The 21918-nt window shown below is 47.5% G+C and overlaps 1 protein-coding gene across 1 annotated transcript in view; it reads right to left on the bottom strand.

Moving 5' to 3' along the window:
* The window catches only part of LOC147698190 (uncharacterized), a 305130-nt gene that overhangs the window by 98754 nt on the left and 184458 nt on the right, over positions 1–21918 (bottom strand). The gene's annotated exons all lie outside the window — the stretch shown is intronic.

Here is a 21918-nt window from a genome sequence, read left to right as displayed (position 1 = left end):
ATCCTGATATGGAAGGGCTGGGATCAGCCATTCCCACACGCGGAATGTCTTTGCTAGCTGTTAGACCTGGCACCATTGGCGTGGGTCTCCCTTCCATTTTTTGCTGTTGCCTCATGTGTTTTTGCTGGGGTTAGATGCTTTAGGCACTGTACTCCCTACTGTAAATTGATGTATGGATTAGTGATTCCATGATTGGCTGTTTGGTTTACTTGTCAGACCCTAGTACAATGCACCGATTGTGCCCGAGTCGTGTAAATCCAAATGCTGCTGGGGGGCCTGCAGCACTGGTTGTGTCACCCACAAAAGCAGCCTTGTAAAATGTGTCTAAGGTCTGCCACTGCAGAGACTGCGTGCAGTCTGGAACTGTCATGCTGACTGGGCAAGTGCACACACTTGCCAGTCCCTAAACCTTCCCTTTTCTTCATATCAGACACCCCTATGGTAGGCCCAAGAGCAGGGTGCATTGTAAGTATAAGGTAGGACAAGCCCTGATGTGTGTGGCATGTCCTAATGATGAATTACAGCCATTTGCGTTTTTCACTATTGAAAGGCTACCTGTCCTCCATTGGCCAAAATGGGCAGTTAGAATATTACATTCTTATAATCCTAACTGACTCCGAGAACATGATAGAAATTCGAGTTTAGTATGCCTACACTCAGAACGATAAAAAGCATCTTTTAGTGAAGTTGGTTTTAACATTCTGTGTTTGAAAAGACCACTTTTAGAAAGTAGGTATTTTCTTGTCTAACTATCCAAAGCCTGCCACTGCTAGGTTGTGTATTCCTTGTCTGGTGTTTTTCAGTGACAGGGCTGGGGGATTACAAGAGACAGAATGAGTCAGCACAGTGGTGAATGGAGAGATCTGCATCTAGATGGGTGGGAGGAGTGCACCCGGGACCTTAATAGGGCTGTGCCTGCCTTCCACAATGCCGGCTCCACCTCCTGGGGTGCGGCTGATGTCTCTGCCCTGCACAGTGAATGAAGAGAAGGAATCTGGTCAACAAAGTGCTCCAAGGCTGTGCTTTCTCTCCACAATGCTGGCTCCACCTCCTGTGGGGCGTCTGATGTCTCTGCCCTGCGAAAGGAAAGAAGGAGTCTTGTAAACAGTGTGCTCCCGAACTGGTTTGGACTGGGCAAAGGCCCCTCTGCCCTCAGAGGACAAAGGATTTTGGGGTATAAGTATTGGGACCTTGATCCCAAGAAATTAGATCACTTTTGGACTACAAGAAGAAACCTTTGCTGAGGAGAGGAACCTGAAGAAAATGAGGAGAGACTATCCCTAAGCTGAAGTGCTGCTTGGGGGATTGGCCTGCAGTGGTTGCCTGACTGCAAAAGAAAGGAGAAAGAACTTTGTGTGCTTTACTTTCAACTTGTGAAGGATCTCCAAGGGCTCGGAACAGAGCTTGCCTCCTGCTGAAGTCTCAGGAACAACAGACTTCACCCACCAGCTTCCAAGAGTCTTCCTGAAGTGCCTGTAGGTGTGCTGGACTTTGTGGGAGACTTGCGTGTCGCAAGGAGCTGGAAGCGCGACTCGATCGAGAAGCGTGTCGCAGAACTGCCGCTTTACAACACGAACTGCCCCGCATCACCGGAGAAGAGGATCGACGTCGCAGCAGACGCCGCAGCATCACCGAGAAGTGTGTCGCAGAAGTAGAGGATCGACCTCACATCAGACACCGCCGCATCTCCGAGAAAGCGTGTCGCAGGGCCTGTTGGGGCTCATGGCCGGAAAAAAGGATCGGCGTCGCAGCAGACGCCGCTGCATCACCGGGAAGAGTGTCGCAGGGCTTGTCGCAGCTCGCATCGTTCTGGAAGCAACTCGCATCGCCAGGAGAGAGGATCGACGTCGCAGCAGACGCCGCCGCATCACTGGAAAGCTTGTCGTCGGCCGGCCGCGGCTCGCATCGTGTAAAGTATCTCGTATTGCCGGAGAAGAGGATCGACGTCGCAGCAAACGCCGCCGCATCACCGGGAAGCATGTCACATGAAGGAGAGAACGTCATCTTTATTTCTTTGCACCGGAACTTTGTCACATTTCCATCGCTGCTACATTTCTGTTGTGGAAGCGCAACGCTTCGTAAGGTACATTGACGCAAAGTGTTCCATCTTAAGAACTGAACTAAACTAAGCTACAACACTACCATCTTAAGTGCAGTATTGTGGATTTTATGGTTTATTGGTCTTGTGTTAAGTCTATATAAAGTATACTTATTTTTTATATAAAACCTGTGTGGTGTCCATTTGTAGTGTTGTCACTGGGTTACTGTATGTGGTCACAAATGCATTACACACTGCCTCGGAGATAATCCTGTCTGCTCGTGTCAAGCTACCAAGGGGGTGAGCAGGGGTCATTTTAGGAGTGGACCCCTTTACCCTGACTAGAGGCAAGGGTCCCTATTTGTCACAAGTACCTACCTATGCCAACTAGAGACCCCCAAATCTAACACTAGCTTCCCCTAAAACGGAGTCCAGGTTGTGAATATATAGGCTAAAAAGTAGGGGGGCTAAAATGCATCCCTGCCGGACTCCATTTATAATGCGCATTCCCTGGGTACAATTCCCCCTTTGATCAAAACTCACTGTGGCCGACAGATCCCTATGCAGATCAGCAAGGAAGTAAACAATGTTTTTGTCCACGCCTAGTTTGATTCATATTGCCCATAGCTTGGATCTATTCACTCAGTCAAAAGCAGAGGAAAGATCCATGAACACCAAGTACAATGTCCCCTTGTTGGGGATGGTATACTTCCCAACTAACAGGTGCAAATTCAAACACTGATCCGTGGTACCCCTCCCTTTCCTGAAACCGTACAACAAGTTTGAGAGTGTATTGGTTTCATTTAGCTAAACAGTATGTTTGCCGAGTACCACTCTTCCTAGCACCTTCACTGCAGAATCTATAAGTGAGATTGGTCTGTAGCAGTTTGGATCCCCTCTATTACCCTTTTTTAAAAACTGGAACAATGATTGACTCAGACCATGACCTAGGCAGGGCAAATTTACAGGCCATATTAAAACCATGAGCCAGAAGTTTTGACCATAGTGTCACATTAGATTTGAAAAGATCGGCCGAGACACTATCTTGTCCAGGAGCCTTGTTGCTGGTCATTTGGTGTATGGCCTCGGCTACTTCCGATTCTATAAAAACAAGAGTATATACCTCCGCCTCAAACAGTGTAGCTGGGAGTCCTTGATTCTCCTGGTCACCAAATAGGAGTTTAAAATGATTAAACCATTCTTACGCCGGTATGTTGCATTCTAGAGAGCTACCCTTAGTTTCCTGTAAAAATGGCTTAATAAAAATTTCACAGAACTTAACACTATTTTTAATGACGTCTATGAACAAGAAATCATTCCACGCCTTGTTTATAATCTCATATTTGCATGTATTTATGGCCAACTTATACGTTTTCCTATGGGCTACGATTACACTTTGATCTTGTGGTTTATGTTTTTGAGCCACCAACAACTTTTGGTGGGCCACGGTACAATTATGTTCAAACCACCTCTCCCCTTTATTCGGGAATTCCTTATATGGATGTTTAAGGTCACAGGCCACCCGATTATAGATTTTAGCAAAAGCTATGAGGATCTGTTTGTCCCTTATTATCATCTAGACAGAGATCAATCTCATTCCAACAGTGTTCGATAAGTTCACTTGAAAATCCTCCAGCACTACCATACACCACTGAAGTCTATGGGTTTGGTCTTTGGTTTTTAAATTAGGAGTGGGGACACATCTATTTAATTTTGGATTGTTCTTGATACCCCCTGGCAATGTAATATGTATAAGATTGTGGTCACTAAAATGTGACCACGTGGTTATATTTCCTATTACCAGGGGGGTCAAAGCAGAATTAATAAAGATATAATCCATAGTGGATTGCATTCCCCTTCCTTTAAATGTTGGAATATTATTGCTATCATGCAAAGTATTAGGATATAATAGACCAAATTCCGCTAGGGTGCCCTCTAAGAATCCACCTAGCTGTGAATGTTCAAACTGTATCTCCATATGATTACCAGGGTCTAAACTGTCAGTAACGTGACAGTTCAAGGGGCATCGATGTACATTAAAATCACCTAAAACAATAACTGAGTAAGGTGCAACTTGCTTTCCGTTATAAGACTCAAGGAATCCATTCAGACTGACCAAATGTTCATTTGCAGCAGTTCTGTCAAATGAGTTATAAAAATTAGCAATAAGAGTTTTAGGTGCGTTAATATGAGTTATCTGCACTGCTAGACAATTTGGTGAACCCGAGTCCAACTTACAGGGGTTACCTATAACCTTTAAGGAAATCAGGGTTATTAGACCGCCTTTGCCCTACCACCTACAGATGGACTTGCTGGCTCAAAATAGGTTGTGTAACCATCCAACCAGAAATTATTTTTGGTTTCCCAGAACTCTTGAAGCCCAATCACCTCATACTCTTTTAAAAAACCTTTCCACCTTTCATCGTCAATATTGTTTCTAAGTCCTGCTATATTCCAACTTTATATCTTGGCTTGCTCTCTCGGTTGTCTCAGTACTGTTTTTTTTCAGAGGGGGCACCCCTATTAAGACCGCTACCAACGGGGTAGACTTTGGTGGCAAATGCAGCCTTCCTAGTTTAACAGGCTCTCTTACAGCTATTTTATCAGGCTCTTTCGGACATGGAGTTTTAGTCCTCCAGTCAGTTGCGGTCACGGCCCCCTCACTGGCGCCATCCCTAATCCTTATAGTAGCCTCATTGCGTTTCATGGGCCCCTAGAGTGTTGTAATGAGAAACCTTCCCCCTTCAGATGTCATCTTGTGGGTGAGTTGAGAACTAGTACCGTTATTGGCCATATTAGATATGTTACCTGTTTCATTATTGTCTCGCCTCCTATCCCCAAAAATAGTATCCCCAAATTCACCCAATTTGGTCTCTATTCTAGATAACCTTTCCATCACACAATCTAGTCCAGATTTGACATAATTAAATAGGTCCTCCTTGAGAGACCCAACAAGAGTGTCAATATGTAACAAAATTGAGTCCACAGTTGCTGCATTGGGGTTAGAAGGAGGTTGGTCCACCGTGATCCGGTGGTCTTCACCCCACTTCGGTATTGGTAGATCTTTATAACCGGGCCTGCTTTTAGACCTTTGTTCCTACTTTTTTTTTACCAGCAACTGCAAACGAAGCCCTGGCTCTTATTTCCAGACTCCCCTTGCCCTTCATTTGTGCCTTGGGATGTGAAGCTGATGGAACTTCATTGTCCTAAATAAGGTTACTGATCACCACTACTGGGGTAAGATTAATTTCAGGTTCTTGGTTTAAGGGTGACTAAATAACAGATGGAGCATTATCAGTCGCTGTTACTTCCAATACATCAGTTCCCAAACCTCCACAATATGAATCTCGGTAGTTATAGCTCCTACCTCTGTAGTTAAATAGGACATAACAGAGGCGCAATTGCGTGGTAGCTTTGCCTTAGTCTTTACAGTGTCTGAGGTACATGGGAGTTTTTGCTTACCCAGGATGGCTTCTCAAGGAAAGAGGGCTGGCCCGGCCCGCCCTCTGTTGTTCGCTGACGGGCGCAGATGGGCCTGCCCTTGGGGCGGGCGCGTCCCATGCACGCCCGTGCTGCAGGTGCCCACAGGTGAATTTATAGCGCCCCAGGTGCTAAAAGACGACGAGGATGACGATTGTGGCTAAGGCCGCAAAGGAGGCTGGGACATGGTCCTGTCCCATCTCCCCTCCAGCAGCACCACCAAACCAGAGTGCCAGTCAGCAGGGCTTCCACAGATCCCTCCCATTCCTCTCCCAAGCCTAACACATCCTAAAAGTGTTCAGGCGACAACATAGAACCTATGGGCTCATTCGGCACCAAAATCTGCATTAAGAAATGTAATTCCGACTCCGTGCTGTTGGTGATAAGGATGGGGCTGGCACTGACTTCGGGTCCGATGCCGGAGGTCACGATGGCGTGATCGGCATCGACCCGGATCGGATCCCGGAGGCTCCACGAGCTCTGTGGTCGGATCCAACCGCTTCAAACCCGGTGGGGCCCCTTCCGACCCCGCAGGGACAGAGGGCTCGCTCAAATACGTGGTGCATGAGCTCGTAAAAATCTTTAATTTGAGCGGGGGTCCTTCCGGCTCCCTGAAAGGTAGAGAGGCGCAAAGTCGACCCTGTCTCCACAGAAACGTGCCTTGAGCGTCGGTGCTACTTACCTCTTTCGTCGACAGACGATAACCGAGATGAAGATGAAATCCGCGTGGACTTCTTCTTGTGCCTCTTCTCTGAGTGCTCCGAAGACCTTGTGTGGGACGAAGAGGACCTTGGGCTCCCAGAGTGGTTCTGCGACCTCCTCTTCTTTGATCGGAACCGGGATCTTCGGATAGTCTCGCGGGACGGTGTCGACTGGCACCCGTAAGGAGCCTCATAGCCCGCTCCCGCAAGGCCTTCGGAGCCATAGTCCTAGCACGAATCTTGCTCGAGACACCAGAGACAGCTGGGGGGGGGGGGGGAAATCGGTCAACCAAGCGCTGGGATGCCTTTTTGGTAACCAGGCGCTAAATAAAACTCAGAATAAGAATATAATAATAACATCATGCGTGCGTGCCATCACATGGCTTAAACCCAGTCTTCCTCAAACACATCCTCGCAGAGAAAGTGGAAAAAAATTCTGAAGTCGACAAAAAGCAGAGAAAAAGACTGTTAAAAAGCAACAGAGGGGTCCCGTATCCGCCCTTAAATGGCGCTGAAAGAAAAGAACTGAAGTCTGCGCGCCTCGTGGTGCCTATATAGGTACCGCAACGCCATAACCAACGCTACAGTTTGAAAATCTAAAATGGGGTGCAACTCTTTGTTCTCACTTTCTGATGTCATGCGGAGCCGAATGGAGCCACCTGAATGCGCGCACAAGGAGTATTGCTCAGCAAAAGTTGCAGGATGCAGCCTGACGCCTGGGAAATTTAAAGGTAAAGAATCTGAAGCTAGAAGTTTCTATCAGATTGTAAATCCCAACTAATGGAGATGATCTATGGTAATTCGAGTGTGTTGTAAACAATTTGGTTGTGTTTTAGCTTTGACTATCCAATTGTCTAGATATGGAAAGTGAATTTGTTGTTTGCTTAGATCAGCTGCTACAACTGCTAGATATTTTGGAACACTTGGTGTAGTACTAACCCTGAATGGGAGTACTTTGAATTGATAGTTATTTTCTGCTATCACAAATATGAGATATTTGCGATGTGCTGGGTGAACAGGAATGTGGAATATGCGTCCTTTAAGTCCAGTATTGACAAAGTCGCCTTGTTGTAAAAAACTCAAGTATTTGCTGAAACGTGACCATATGGAAGTGTTCTGATGGTATGTATAGGTTTTGCAGTCTGAGATATAATATTGGCTGTAGGACCTGTCCTTTTTGGGAATTAGGAAGTAAGTAAACTCCCAATCCCTGAGGTTGTATTGAAACTGTATGGGAACTGGTTCTATAGCTCCTTTTGTTAGAAGAGATTGTACTTCTTGTTTGAGGAGCTGTTGGTGTTGTAATGAAAGTTTCTGATTTGGAGGTGGAATATTTTTAGGATTGCTGGTAAGCTCCAGGCGATAACCTAGTCGGATAATGTCTAATACCCATTTGTCTGGCATTATTGATTGCCAAATGGGGAAAAATTGTAGTAGTCTTCCCCCTACAGGTGTAAGATGGTCGGGGGGATGATCGGGATGTCACTGTTTGTTGGGAGATGAAGAGGTACATGTTGGTGTACCTTTAGCTCTGCCTTTAAAATTGTTTCCTCTATATCCGCTTTCATAGAAGCCTCTAGATGGAGAGGGTTGTGTGTTTGATTTGTCCAAGGACATATTAGGATCTGAGGAATTACTTTTGGACCCTCCGGTATAGAATGACCGTCGATTACTTTTGGATCCTCCTGTAAAGAATGACCGTCGAAAGGATCCTTTACTGGATGGTTACTGAAGTGCTCACATTGACTTTGCCACTTCTGTATTCTTTTTCATATTCTCAAATGACTCATCCACTTGAGGTTCAAAAAGATGATGTTTATCAAAGGGAGCATTGAAAATAGTCTGTGGTACTTCTGGTTTAAAACCAGAATTTCTCAGCCACGCACGTCTGATAAGATAAATGCTGGTATTAATTCCCCTTGCTGCATTATCAGCAGCATCTAGTGCACATCTAATAGATGAATTAGATATTTATTTTCCTTCTTGCACTAGTTCTTGTCCTTTTCTTCTTATGTTCTTCTGGGAGGTATTGGAGTAGTTCCTCCATTTTGTCCCAGTGGGCCCTATCATACCTAGCTATGTGTTAACTATGCGTCAATGATTGGCGGATCGTGCAGCTACTCTTTTCCCTGATGGATCAAATAATTTAGACTCTTTGTCTGGAGGTGGTGCATCTTCGGAGTTTGCTCTTTTCCGAGCATTAGGTACAATAAAAGAATCTAAATGTAACTGCCCCCTAATAAAAATTGGGTCAGATGGTGGAGGTTTGTAGTTTTTGTCAACCCTTGGTGTTAATATACACGCCCATAAAGGGTCCTTAAAAATGTCATCAGCATGGTGCATCATGCCTTTTAACATGGGTAAAGATTGAGTTGCTCTATGTGTATTGCCAAAAGTTTCAAATAAAAAGTCCTCCTCTAAAGATTCCTTGTGTGATGTAACTTGATGGTATGAAGCTGCCCTGGAAATTAACTCCTGGTATGATGTGTTGTCATTAAGAGGTGATAGTTTTGCAGGAGATAAGTCAAGATTATTATCTAGAGGTGCATCAATATTGTAATCATGCCATAAATCTATTGGTGGGGGACTGTCATCCCCATCTTCTATGTCAGGCTGTCTATGCGAAGAACCCTGTGGCGTAATGTCAAATGAGTTTGAGCATGGCAGTGGAGGGGATTGAGGGGTAGGGTTAAAAGGGTGTTAGACCTGTCTGGCTTTTTGACGTAGTCCCTCCTATTTATTATTTATTTTGTCCCCTTTTTGCCCCTCATACCCTTGATAATTTTTTGTCCACTGACTTTTTATAGGTGTTGGCCAGGGGGATAGGTGTTCTTTCCCCCCCTCATAATTTTTCACCTCAGGCCCAGAGGCCTGTTCTGACAGGAAAGTTGGCACCACACAAAATGGTGGCTACCAACTGCCCTAACTGTCACACTCAGAACTTGGCCATAGCCTAGCATAGGGCGTTCTAGAACATTCTGGTCCATTCTGGACCACTGAGGGTCAGCCTATATAAGGCGGAATGCGGGGCAGCCATTTTGTCTACCTGTGAGAGTCAGCTGGAGGATAGGCTATCTCAGAAGGTGGGGAAAGGCTAGTGAGAGGGTTGATCTCCTGTACTGGGAAACAGCCTAGTTAATCCACTCCTCTACTCCTCCTTTGGGATTCTTGTCTTGTCCCCGCTGTGGAAGTTTCAGGGAGACCCTGGGCGCCTGACTGACCCCTAGCTTTAAAATAGAGGGGTGTAGACAGGAGAAGGAGACTGCGGTGCTGTGGAGCGCAGTCCTCTGCCCAGTGGGAGGATCTGAACTAAAGAAGACTCCTGAGCCTGTTATCTGTCCAGTAAGGAGGGCTGGGGTTCCAGTGCTGGAAAAGTGCACAGTGACTGTAAACTGAGGAAGCCCCTTTGATCCCCCCTCCCATTGGAGAGCAAGAAGTAAACTATTGTCCTGGGTGGCGCTGGGCACCTCTTACCTGTGACAGGACTGGTAGCAAACCGAGCCTCTCTTAACTTGTAAGGTAGTGGAGAGTGGAGAAAGGTCCCATCTACGCCTGGGCAGTCTTGTGAGGCCATCGCAGTGAACGGGACCCCGGGGGCGCCTTCCGCGCTCTGTGTCAGCGCCCGGTGGAATCAGGATAGTAAGTGCGTAGTGCTCAAGCCCGGCGACGGCGCGCTAATCCCCCACTGAATCGGGGACTGCCTTGCAGGAGGGGCCTAGGACCGAGCAGGTTCAGCGCGGAGATACTATCTCCCCGCGCATGCGCAGCAGAGCCCTCGCGTGGAGGAAACAACGTCTTTCGCCGCTGAGGGGAGCCGGGAGGAGGCGTCTCCGTCGAGTGCCTGGAGACTGTTCTGTGCGCCGAGGGACCGATCCTTCCTGGTGAGGAGCCGCCGCTCGTGTGGCGGAATCACCGTGACAGCGGCCCGGGTTGCAGCTGAGAGGGCCTCCGCTCCTCTGCGAGGGAGCGAGGGGGCCGATCACCGGAGGTGAAGCGTCTGAGAGCTCAGGGGATGAGCGGAGGAACTGCCTGCCGGCCGCCTACACAAGTAAGCCGGGAAGAGCGAGGGGTGGCGAGGGAGTGCCGGTAAGGTCTCCTGATCGTCTGGTTTCCTCTCCACACGGTGCAGAACTGAGTGAGAGGAAGAGGGCCTGGAAAATGAGTGGCCTGACTTTTAAAAACTGACTAATTCCAAAAGCCTGGTTACCGGTGAGGTGCAAGGAATATAAAGGTCTCCATAGACCCCTGGCACTTGACAGTTGATGACAGTTTGCCCCCCTCTGATGGAGTAGGGGTTCTGTGAAGCAAAGTAAAGCGCAATGCACAGTTAATCTGACTTAGGAAAATAGAAGGGTTACCTACCAGCCCTGGTTATGGTGCATGATTGAATGTAATGAACTAATGTAATTAGTTGATGACTTGTGCAGTAGTTTAAAGTATTATTGCTATTTAAAAGACCAATTGTAGAGTACAGGCCATATTTAAACTAGCCTATGGAGGTGAAAGCGTTACCTGCCAGACAGAGTTATGGCGTGTGACTAAACCTATAGTACTGGAAATACTGTTTGCTAAATCGTGATTGGAGTTCAAGAGTATAGTAATTGCTTTTAAGACAAATTGTAATGCCTAAATTGTAAGATTTTGAAAACAAAGAGAATATTATTTTTATAAAGCAGTACTTATTTTTCCACATTTTTGGTGTAGCGTTTTCTTTTTGTGTGATATTGCGTGGCTTTACTGTTGGGTGGTCTGCAACCTTTACACTGTGCCTCTGAAATGTATGCCTTGCCCTAGGCCAGGCTACCCCAAGTTCCAACAGATTGGTGCCTAGCGGTGGGATACTGACTTGGTTGCAGCTACTCAATAGTAATTCAACGTAATACACTAAACCTACACCAGGAGTTTTCTCCTTGCGGCCCTCCTAATTTGTCTTTTTGATTTTTCCAAATTTGTTCCTGGTGGTGGGTGGAGGTGGCTTTAGGTTGCCCTTGCAACTCTGCAATTTCTGGTGTGTTATCTAGGTTTGCCTGACTCAAAATCGAGTTCGCTGTGGAAAACCTAGAGGTCTATTCTGTGTCACAGTTGAAAATGTTCTGCCAGCAAATGGGGGTATTTTTCAAACATGGTGCCAGGAAGGGGGAGCTCCAGACCAGTCTTAGGGCTTGGGTGGAGGCACACCAAGAAAAGAAGGATGAGGAAGAGGGGGTAGACCAGGACACGGTGGGGGAGATAGATGAGTTATTCCACACTGAAGGGGAAAACTTACTCCCAGGACCAGTGTCCTACTCCAGAAGGGGCAGTAGCGCCTCTGGGGGAAGCTTAACGGAAGCCGAGCTCACGGATAGGAGGGAGAAAAGACAGTTGAGATGGGAGTTGGCTAAGTTGGAGCAGGAGAAAGAGGAGAGGAGGATGGCCCACAAGTTCAGACTGAAGGAACTGGAGCTCCAAAGCCTGCAACGGGGGTCCTCTCCTGAAAGGAATGGTGGCAGCGAACCAAAGGAGACAGCCAGGGAGACCAAACCCTATTTACCAAAAGACCTGATAGCGAGCTTCAGTCAGGGGGACGATATAGCTAAGTGGCTGGCTGCTTATGAGGGTTCTCTGAGGGTTCATGGGGTGCAGGAGAAGCACTGGGGGGGTAGTTTGTACAAGTACATGCCTCCTGCTGGTGGGGACACCTTGCTGGCCCTGGAACCAGAAGAACAAACTAACTACCCCCCCATGAAGCTGGCATTGTTAAGGAAGTTCGGGCTTACCCCAGAAAGGTACCGACAGAAGTTCAGAGGGAGCCACAAATTAAGCACCCAGAACTGGGTGGACTTCCTTGACTACGCCAGAAAGGCCTTAGAGGGTTGGGTCAAGGGCAGTGAGGTGAAAGATTATGAGGGGCTGTACGATCTATTTTTGAGAGAACACCTCCTCGAGAAATGTTTTCCCGAGCTGCGCCAACACCTGGTGGACAGCAAGCTGACCAATCCCCGGAAGCTTGCAGAGGAGGCGGACATCTGGGCAAGTACCCGGGTGTCCTCCAAGGGGACTGGAGGGGATTCTCAAAAAGCCGGACAGGGCGCCCCCCAGAAGAAGGAGGGGGGGGGGAGAAAAAGAAAGAGTTCTCTAAAGGTCCCCAAAATAACTTCCAAGGGAAGGGAGCAGGTTTCACCCCTAGGGCAAACCCGCCCAGAAACCCTAATCCTGGCCAAAGCCAGCAGCCAAGGGTTCTCCACTGTTTTGAATGTGGTGGTGTTGGACATTATAAGGGGGATGTCAGATGCCCAAATAGACCACCCCCTCCCACCGGAGGAAAGTCACCGGGAGTAGCTAGTGTAGCGCTCGGGGAGGAGTTGCCCTTAGATAAGGGGTGTGAGTGGGCGGGTGTCACCTTAGTGTCCCTGGGAGAGAGGGAGATGGTTCCAAAGATCCAGGTGCCCCCAAATACTACAAAGTATGGGCAATGGGTCACCATCAATGGCCAGAGAGGGGAGGCTCTGAGAGATACAGGAGCCAGTATGACTATGGTGAGAAGTCAACTGGTGTCTCCAGAGCAGGTTGTTCCCAATGTACTCCACCCCGCCGCGATGGCTGACGGCAGAATGGGCCACTATCCAGTGGCTGAGGTTCCCTTTGAGTGGGAGGGGGTTGCAGGTTCACTTCGAGTTGCCGTAAGCCCTGCCGTGCCAGTCGATTGTCTGTTGGGGAATGACATGGAACACAACACTTGGAGAGAGGTGAAATACCGGACGCATTCTGCGATGCTGGGTACACCTGACTGGGCCTGTGCAAGCACACGGTCTGCGACTGCCCGGAGAGGGAGTTCGCCTGGGTTGGAGCCTGGAACAATGGCCCAACCCGCTGCTAAGAAGGGACAGACCCGGAGACAGAGAAAGCCTGCTCCGGCTTCCACACCCCATGTGACAGATCGGCCACCTGCGGTGGTGGACCAGGAGTCCGTGGAGGGAGAAGTAGACTCTCTGGAGGATTTACCCATCCCTGCGGAGTGGCATGTGGAGGGAGGTCCTACCAGAGAGGAATTCTGTAAGGGGCAGAGGGAGTGCCCCACCCTTGAGGGACTGAGGCGACAGGCTGAAGCCCAAGCAGCAGGTGATGTTACGGGACACTACCATATTTACTGGGAGGATGGACTCCTCTACAGTGAACCCAAGGTACCCTTGCCTGGTTCATCAAGGGCCTTGGTAGTCCAGCAACAGTACCGAGCCTTTCTTTTGGAATTGGCTCATGCCATACCCCTGGCAGGACACTTAGGCCAGGATAAGACCTTTGCACGGCTTGTCCTCCACTTTTACTGGCCTCAGATGAAAGTGGCGTTCAATACTTACTGTCGGACATGTGTAACCTGCCAGGCCAGTGGGAAAACAGGGGTGAAGCTAAAGGCTCCCCTGGAACCACTTCCAGTCGTTAGCACACCCTTTGAGAGGGTGGGCATCGACATTGTAGGGCCTTTGGATCCACCAACAACAGCTGGTCACAGGTTTATCCTGGTTCTGGTGGATCATGCCACACGGTACCCAGAGGCAATTCCTCTGAGGACAGTCACTGCACCTGTAGTGGCTAGAGCCCTAATGGGAATCTTTACCCGAGTGGGATTTCCCAAGGAAGTTGTGTCCGACAGGGGGACCAACTTTATGTCAGCTTACATGCGGGCAATGTGGAAGGAGTGTGGAGTGACCTACCGGTTCACCACTCCTTATCACCCCCAGTCGAACGGACTGGTTGAGAGGTTTAATAAGACCTTGAAGGGCATGATCAGAAGTCTGCCCGAAAGCCTGCGGAGGAAATGGGACGTCCTCCTACCCTGTTTGCTCTTTTCCTACAGGGAAGTGCCCCAGAAGGGAGTGGGCTTCAGCCCCTTTGAGCTTCTGTATGGGCACCCTGTACGCGGTCCTCTCAGCCTGGTGAAGGATGGTTGGGAGAAGTCTCCCAGGAAACCCCCCCAGGATGTGGTGAGCTACATGCTGGCCTTCAGGAGCCAAATGGCGAAGTTGTGGAAGCAAGCTTCTGACAACTTGGAGGCCAGCCAGGCAGTCATGAAGGAGTGGTATGACCACAATGCTCACCAGGTGGAATTGGAGCCTGGACAGAAAGTGTGGGTGATGGAGCCTGGAGAGCTTAGCGCCCTCCAGGATCGCTGGACAGGCCCCTTTGAGGTGTTGGAGAAGAAGGGTAAGGCCACATACCTGGTGGACCTTAAGACCCCTCGACAGCCCCTACGGGTGCTGCATGCCAACCGTCTCAAGCCCCACCATGAGAGGCCCGAAGTCATGTTGATGATGGTGACTGACGGGGAGGAGGAAGCGGAAAGCGAACCTCTCCCAGATCTATTTGCGTCTCAAGAGAAGGATGGGTCAGTGGAGGGAGTGATTCTCTCTCCTACTCTAACTCCTGAGCAGCGGGAGGACTGCCGCCAGATCCTGGAGCAGTACTCTTCGTTGTTCTCCCTTGTCCCGGGAAGGACTCACCTGTGTACCCATGACGTGGACACAGGAGACAGTCCACCAGTGAAGTCGAAGACCTACCGGCTGTCTGACAAGGTGAAGGCTAGCATCCATGGAGAGGTTGCCAAGATGCTAGACCTGGGAGTTATTGAACCTTCCAACAGCCCTTGGTCCAGTCCGGTGGTGCTCGTGCCAAAAGCCGCACCACCAGGCACCACACCTGAACTGAGGTTCTGTGTGGATTACCGAGGACTGAATTCAGTGACAAAGACTGATGCTCATCCGATCCCTAGGGCGGATGAATTGATTGACCGGCTAGGAGCTGCCCAATATCTGAGTACCTTTGACCTCACTTCAGGGTACTGGCAGATCTCCTTGACAGATGGAGCAAGGGAAAGGTCAGCCTTCTCCACGCCTGAGGGACACTACCAGTTCCGTGTGATGCCCTTTGGGCTCAAGAACGCCCCTGCCACATTTCAGCGGCTGGTGAACCAGGTCCTCTCTGGAATGGAGAGTTTCTCTGCTGCTTACCTGGATGACATTGCTGTCTTCAGTAGCAGTTGGGAGGACCATCTGCAGCATTTGCCAGCAGTTCTCCAGGCCCTGAGACAAGCTGGATTGACAATCAAGGCCAGCAAATGCCAGATTGGGCAGGGGTCGGTTGTGTACCTTGGACACTTGGTGGGTAGGGGGACTGTGCAGCCCCTGCAGGCGAAGATTGAGGCAATCATGGCCTGGGAACCCCCCAAGACACAGACTGAGGTCCGAGCTTTCCTGGGCCTCACAGGCTACTACCGTCGCTTTGTGAAGGGGTATGGCACTATTGTAGCGCCCCTCAAAGAGCTCACCTCCAAGAAACAACCTCGACGGGTAGTTTGGACGGGAGCTTGTCAGCAAGCTTTCGAGAAATTGAAGCAGGCGATGTGTGCGGCACCGGTCCTGAAGGCCCCAGACTTCTCCAAGGAGTTCATTGTCCAAACAGATGCATCAGAACATGGCATTGGGGCAGTGTTATCGCAACTAAATGAAGAGGGCCTGGATCAGCCTGTAGTCTTCTTATCCAGGAGACTGCTTCCCCGGGAACAGAAGTGGAGTGCCATTGAGAGAGAAGCTTTTGCGGTGGTGTGGGCTCTGAAGAAGCTGCGGCCATACCTCTTTGGCTCGCACTTCCTGGTTCAGACTGACCACCGACCCCTTCGTTGGCTGATGCAAATGAAGGGGGAAAATCCCAAGTTGTTGAGGTGGTCCATCTCCCTACAGGGAATGGACTTCCGGGTGGAACATCGGCCTGGAGTGGACCACGCCAATGCAGACGGTCTCTCCAGGTATTTCCGCCTTAGTGATGAGGACTCCCAAGGAGTTGGGTAGTTCTCCCCACTTTCAGCTGGGGGGGGACGCGTATTAGACCTGTCTGGCTTTTTGCGTAGTCCCTCCTATTTATTATTTATTTTGTCCCCTTTTTGCCTCTCATACCCTTGATCATTTTTTGTCCACTGACTTTTTATAGGTGTTGGCCAGGGGGATAGGTGTTCTTCCCCCCCTCATAATTTTTCACCTCAGGCCCAGAGGCCTGTTCTGACAGGAAAGTTGGCACCACACAAAATGGTGGCTACCAACTGCCCTAACTGTCACACTCAGAACTTGGCCATAGCCTAGCATAGGGCGTTCTAGAACCTTCTGGTCCATTCTGGACCTCTGAGGGTCAGCCTATATAAGGCGGAATGCGGGGCAGCCATTTTGTCTACCTGTGAGAGTCAGCTGGAGGATAGGCTATCTCGGAAGGTGGGGAAAGGCTAGTGAGAGGGTTGATATCCTGTACTGGGAAACAGCCTAGTTAATCCACTCCTCTACTCCTCCTTTGGGATTCTTGTCTTGTCCCCGCTGTGGAAGTTTCAGGGAGACCCTGGGCGCCTGACTGACCCCTAGCTTTAGAATAGAGGGGTGTAGACAGGAGAAGGAGACTGCGGTGCTGTGGAGCGCAGTCCTATGCCCAGTGGGAGGATCTGAACTAAAGAAAACTCCTGAGCCTGTTATCTGTCCAGTAAGGAGGGCTGGGGTTCCAGTGCTGGAAAAGTGCACAGTGACTGTAAACTGAGGAAGCCCCTTTGATCCCCCCTCCCATTGGAGAGCAAGAAGTAAACTATTGTCCTGGGTGGCGCTGGGCACCTCTTACCTGTGACAGGACTGGTAGCAAACCGAGCCTCTCTTAACTTGTAAGGGAGTGGAGAAAGGTCCCATCTACGCCTTGGCAGTCTTGTGAGGCCATCGCCGTGAACGGGACCCCGGGGGCGCCTTCCGCGCTCTGTGTCAGCGCCCGGTGGAATCAGGATAGTAAGTGCGTAGTGCTCAAGCCCGGCGCCGGCGCGCTAATCCCCCACTGAATCGGGGACTGCCTTGCAGGAGGGGCCTAGGACCGAGCAGGCCCAGCGCGGAGATACTATCTCCCCGCGCATGCGCAGCAGAGCCCTCGCGTGGAGGAAACGACGTCTTTCGCCGCTGAGGGGAGCCGGGAGGAGGCGTCTCCGTCGAGTGCCTGGAGACTGTTCTGTGCGCCGAGGGACCGATCCTTCCTGGTGAGGAGCCGCCGCTCGTGTGGCGGAATCACCGTGACAGCGGCCCGGGTTGCAGCTGAGAGGGCCTCCGCTCCTCTGCGAGGGAGCGAGGGGGCCGATCACCGGAGGTGAAGCGTCTGAGAGCTCAGGGGGTGAGCGGAGGAACTGCCTGCCGGCCGCCTACACAAGTAAGCCGGGAAGAGCGAGGGGTGGCGAGGGAGTGCCGGTAAGGTCTCCTGATCGTCTGGTTTCCTCTCCACACGGTGCAGAACTGAGTGAGAGGAAGAGGGAGGAGGGCCTGGAAAACGAGTGGCCTGACTTTTAAAAAATGACTAATTCCAAAAGCCTGGTTACCGGTGAGGTGCAAGGAATATAAAGGTCTCCATAGACCCCTGGCACTTGACAGTTGATGACAGTTTGCCCTCCTCTGATGGAGTAGGGGTTCTGTGAAGCAAAGTAAAGCGCAATGCACAGTTAATCTGACTTAGGAAAATAGAAGGGTTACCTACCAGCCCTGGTTATGGTGCATGATTGAATGTAATGAACTAATGTAATTAGTTGATAACTTGTGCAGTAGTTTAAAGTATTATTGCTATTTAAAAGACCAATTGTAGAGTACAGGCCATATTTAAACTAGCCTATGGAGGTGAAAGCGTTACCTGCCAGACAGAGTTATGGCGTGTGACTAAACCTATAGTACTGGAAATACTGTTTGCTAAATCGTGATTGGAGTTCAAGAGTATAGTAATTGCTTTTAAGACAAATTGTAATGCCTAAATTGTAAGATTTTGAAAACAAAGAGAATATTATTTTTATAAAGCAGTACTTATTTTTCCACATTTTTGGTGTAGCGTTTTCTTTTTGTGTGATATTGCGTGGCTTTACTGTTGGGTGGTCTGCAACCTTTACACTGTGCCTCTGAAATGTATGCCTTGCCCTAGGCCAGGCTACCCCAAGTTCCAACAAAGGGCTTCTAGCAATGTCTTTTTTTAGAACGATTTAGTAGGTTATTTCCTCTGAAGGAATTTTCCTTTTGGAAGAAGTTCTCGATTTTGTCAATATATGTCCAGTGTCTGGATTAATGTAAATTTTCTTTTGCTTAGGATTTGGTTTTGCCTGCATAGTTTCCAGGATCGGTTCTGGAGGCTTTTGAACAGCATTCTTTGATTTCGGTGCCGCAATATTCAGTGCTGAACTGGAACGGTCTTTTTTATCCTTTGGATCAGAAAGTTTTGGTATTGAGGTGCTTTGCCTTGGCTTGAGTCCAAGACGGAAGGCTTGGTGTGCTGCTTCGGTGCAGAACCCGAGGGCGGGGTGTTGGAAGCAGTATCTCGGTGCCAACCATGGCCAGAATGCAATGGTGTCCCAGAAGCCTTTTGTTTGGTGGAAGAAAGTTTAGTGGGCAGAGGGGCTTTGTTGCTCACAGCACACTGTCCAGCTGGAACGTCTTCGGACTCGAGCTCGATTTCTAGTTCGGAATTCAAATCTTGGATGGAGACTGCCTGCTCCTCTTCCGTTGCTGATGCTTCCATCTCCTCCTGCTCGGTATCTTTTCCAAAGATATCCGGGGTGTGTTCAATGTTCTGCTGCTGCATGTCCCTCCATCGAGACAGTCCAGCAAAGTCTTTTTTAATCTGAACAACCGACAAGCGTTGCAATCTTCTTCCCTGTGCTCCGGTGAGAGGTACAATTTGCAGACTTTAGGCAGGTCAGTGCGTGGATATTTGGAGTGGCACCGAGGACAGAATTGGAACAGAGTCCATTCCATCGTCAGAAGACTAGATGATGTGTAACGGAGTGGAAGTAAACCGATATGGCTAGGTCCGAAGGCCGCCGGTGATGCCTTCTCGATCGAATATACAAAGTTTCCCAGCTTTTTTCGACATGCGGAGGATGATAAATGCGTACAATACAGATAAGGGTACAGCGGACTGCGCACTGAGAGGATCCCGAAGAACGGTTTCGAACCGGAGCGCAGGAAACCACGTTCGAACCAGATGGCGGAAAGAAAACAATCTAACAATGGAGTCAATGTCCATGCGTACTATCACTGATAGGAGGAGTCACCTTTCCTCTTGACTGGAAAAGACTTCTTTGAAGAAAAACAACCTGCAAATATCCGGACCAGATGCTAGGAGTATGCAAAGCATGTGTATCTACAGCACAAATGCCTCGAACATACATGTATAAACCTTGTTTCACAAAGTTAAACATTTGCTGTGTTTGGGAGCACACGCTTTGTAAGTAGTACATACCATAGATACTGTTTTCCTGGAAATGGGTATTTGTCACTGTGTCCAAGTGTAGGAAAAACTGCATTGGCAGTTGTGCAACCACCTTTTAATGTAGAAAAATAAATTCACATAATATGTCCATGTTAATTATGGGAAACTTCCTCAAAGACGAGAATTCTTGAACATGACTTGTGATTTCATAGTACAAAAGTAGAGAAAATTATTTTGGTAGTGGTGGAACTACCTTCTTCATGGATAAAGGCAGATTCTCAAAATGTGGCAATGTTAACTACAATGGTCTTTGACAACTTTGAAGATTCTGTTGTTTGAAGGCCAAATGGGTTCCTGAAATGAGCTGATAGGCTCATTGTGTAAGAGTAGAGAAAGTTGTTTTGGCTGACCTACCTCTGAAATTCTAGAGGAATAAATAACTCAAAACGCCAATATTAATAATGGGAGTCTTTTACAAAGTAGAACAAAACGTTTATGGAGAGCCCACATGTTTTATGTCAGTGTATTGTGTTGTACAGCTGGTCTTCATCAAAGAGGCTGGGGAATCCTTTGTTCCAGAATATAGACACTTAATAGTCGTCCAACAGCTTTTTCATGGGAAAAAACCCTCAGAACGTGTCCCTGTTAAAGATAAGATTCCTTCAAACAGTTGAAAAACACTTCTTCGGGAATGGGCATTTTTGAATGTAGGGCATTTAACTCTTATTTCAAAATTGGCCCGGTGGTCACCTTGTGTCGGAGTAGAGAAAATCACTGACAGTTGTGCAACTACATTTATCATGAGAAAACAGACATTCTAAAAATAAGCACATGTTTTATATAGCAACCATTCATAAGGTTGAAATATTGACTGAGTTTAGGAGCACAGATTTTGAACATGGGTCTTACAAAGATATTTTTTGAATTGTGCTAGGCCACCCTTAATGGAAAAGCAGACAAAGTCACATTGTCAGGAACACAATTGTCTTTTTTGAAAAATTGAAAAAAAGTCACAATATTGAAATGTGTCCATATTAATTATAGAGATATTAAAAATATATATATAAAAACCAATTTTTGTGGCCTGAATGTTGTCCTTCTTGAATAGACTTTCTATTACTTACTGCAATGTGGTTCTAGTCCTGTAGACAATGTTTAGGACACAATATTTATATAAGATGATATTCTGACACTAATATGCTAGTACCATGCCCTATAAGTCAAAGAGCAAGGAGGTGATCCCTGTATTTTGACCCATTTAAATCTAAAGCACTCTGATAGTTATATTTAACACTATTCATGATATTGGGTTTATGTTTTAATAGTCCTTGTAAACCTTAACTAAACCCAACTGCTTACAGGATTAACTACACATCCTACACCAAAGCAGAAAGATAACATTCACCTCCAGGTTAAGATGGAAATGCATTATTTCATATTTTTTCTGTGTTGCCATTTATAAAGCTCACACCAGGAAGGTATGCAAACATATAAAATCATGTATCCATCCATTTATAATGGAAAAATAGTGGAAAAGGTTAACAAAATTAGAAAAATATACAGATGCAGATGTCACCAGACCACTATGGAACTATACATTGTCCCACGACTGAACACTTTCTCTGTCATTGTTAAGGTACAAGATAACCACTTAAAGACAGGATCCATACACATATCAGCCATTAATGTATATTTTTGAGGCAAAAAGACAGACTGTGATGAGTTCCATAGAATGTTTTAAGGGATGAAAGATCTTTGAAGACTGCATACAATCCTAGAAGAATCGGAACTATTTCATTCAATCATGACAGTGACCACTTTAGTTTTAAGTGCTCTGTTATATTCTGATGCAGGAATTTGGTTTGCATTTAGGCCGTCTTAGGTAAGGTTGTTGAATCCAATCATTTAGGTCTGGGAATAATTAATGGGGAAAATTAGACAAACATTAAAAAAAAATTACACATTGTTTCTAAATGAGTCCTGGATCTTCTGAATTATTCTGTTTTGTTTACTGAGTGAACTGGATTCATATTTTAAAACGGATTCATAAGATTGAATTTCTTATTTAATGAGTGATTGTGTTATCAGCATATAATAATGATTACATTTATGTGATCTCAATGCTCTACTTTCAATGTCAATTAAAAAAAAATCCAATAATTTTTTGCATTATTTTTCTGCACGGATTAGGATAGCACTTGCTGTTTTGAGGCAGCTCAGTATTTGCCACATATACCGCAATTTTTATGGAATACCTTGGTTTAGTGAGTTTAAGCATGTTCATATTTTCTACACTGGCCATCACATAAAACATTATTTTTAACTGTTCGCAGTTGGTACCATGTCAAACAATTGGAAGATCAAGACAGTTGTGTTTAGTGATAGGAAGATAACTGGTGGGAATATCTTTACATCCATATGAAAAATTATTTATTTCAGCTTGATTTTTTTATTGCCAGGCTGCCTGTTAAC

This window comes from Lissotriton vulgaris, chromosome 8, assembly GCF_964263255.1.
Source record: "Lissotriton vulgaris chromosome 8, aLisVul1.2, whole genome shotgun sequence".
Lineage (NCBI taxonomy): Eukaryota > Metazoa > Chordata > Amphibia > Caudata > Salamandridae > Lissotriton > Lissotriton vulgaris.
The sequence above is the reverse complement of the archived record's forward strand: the minus strand, read 5'-3'. Positions and strand labels throughout refer to the sequence as shown.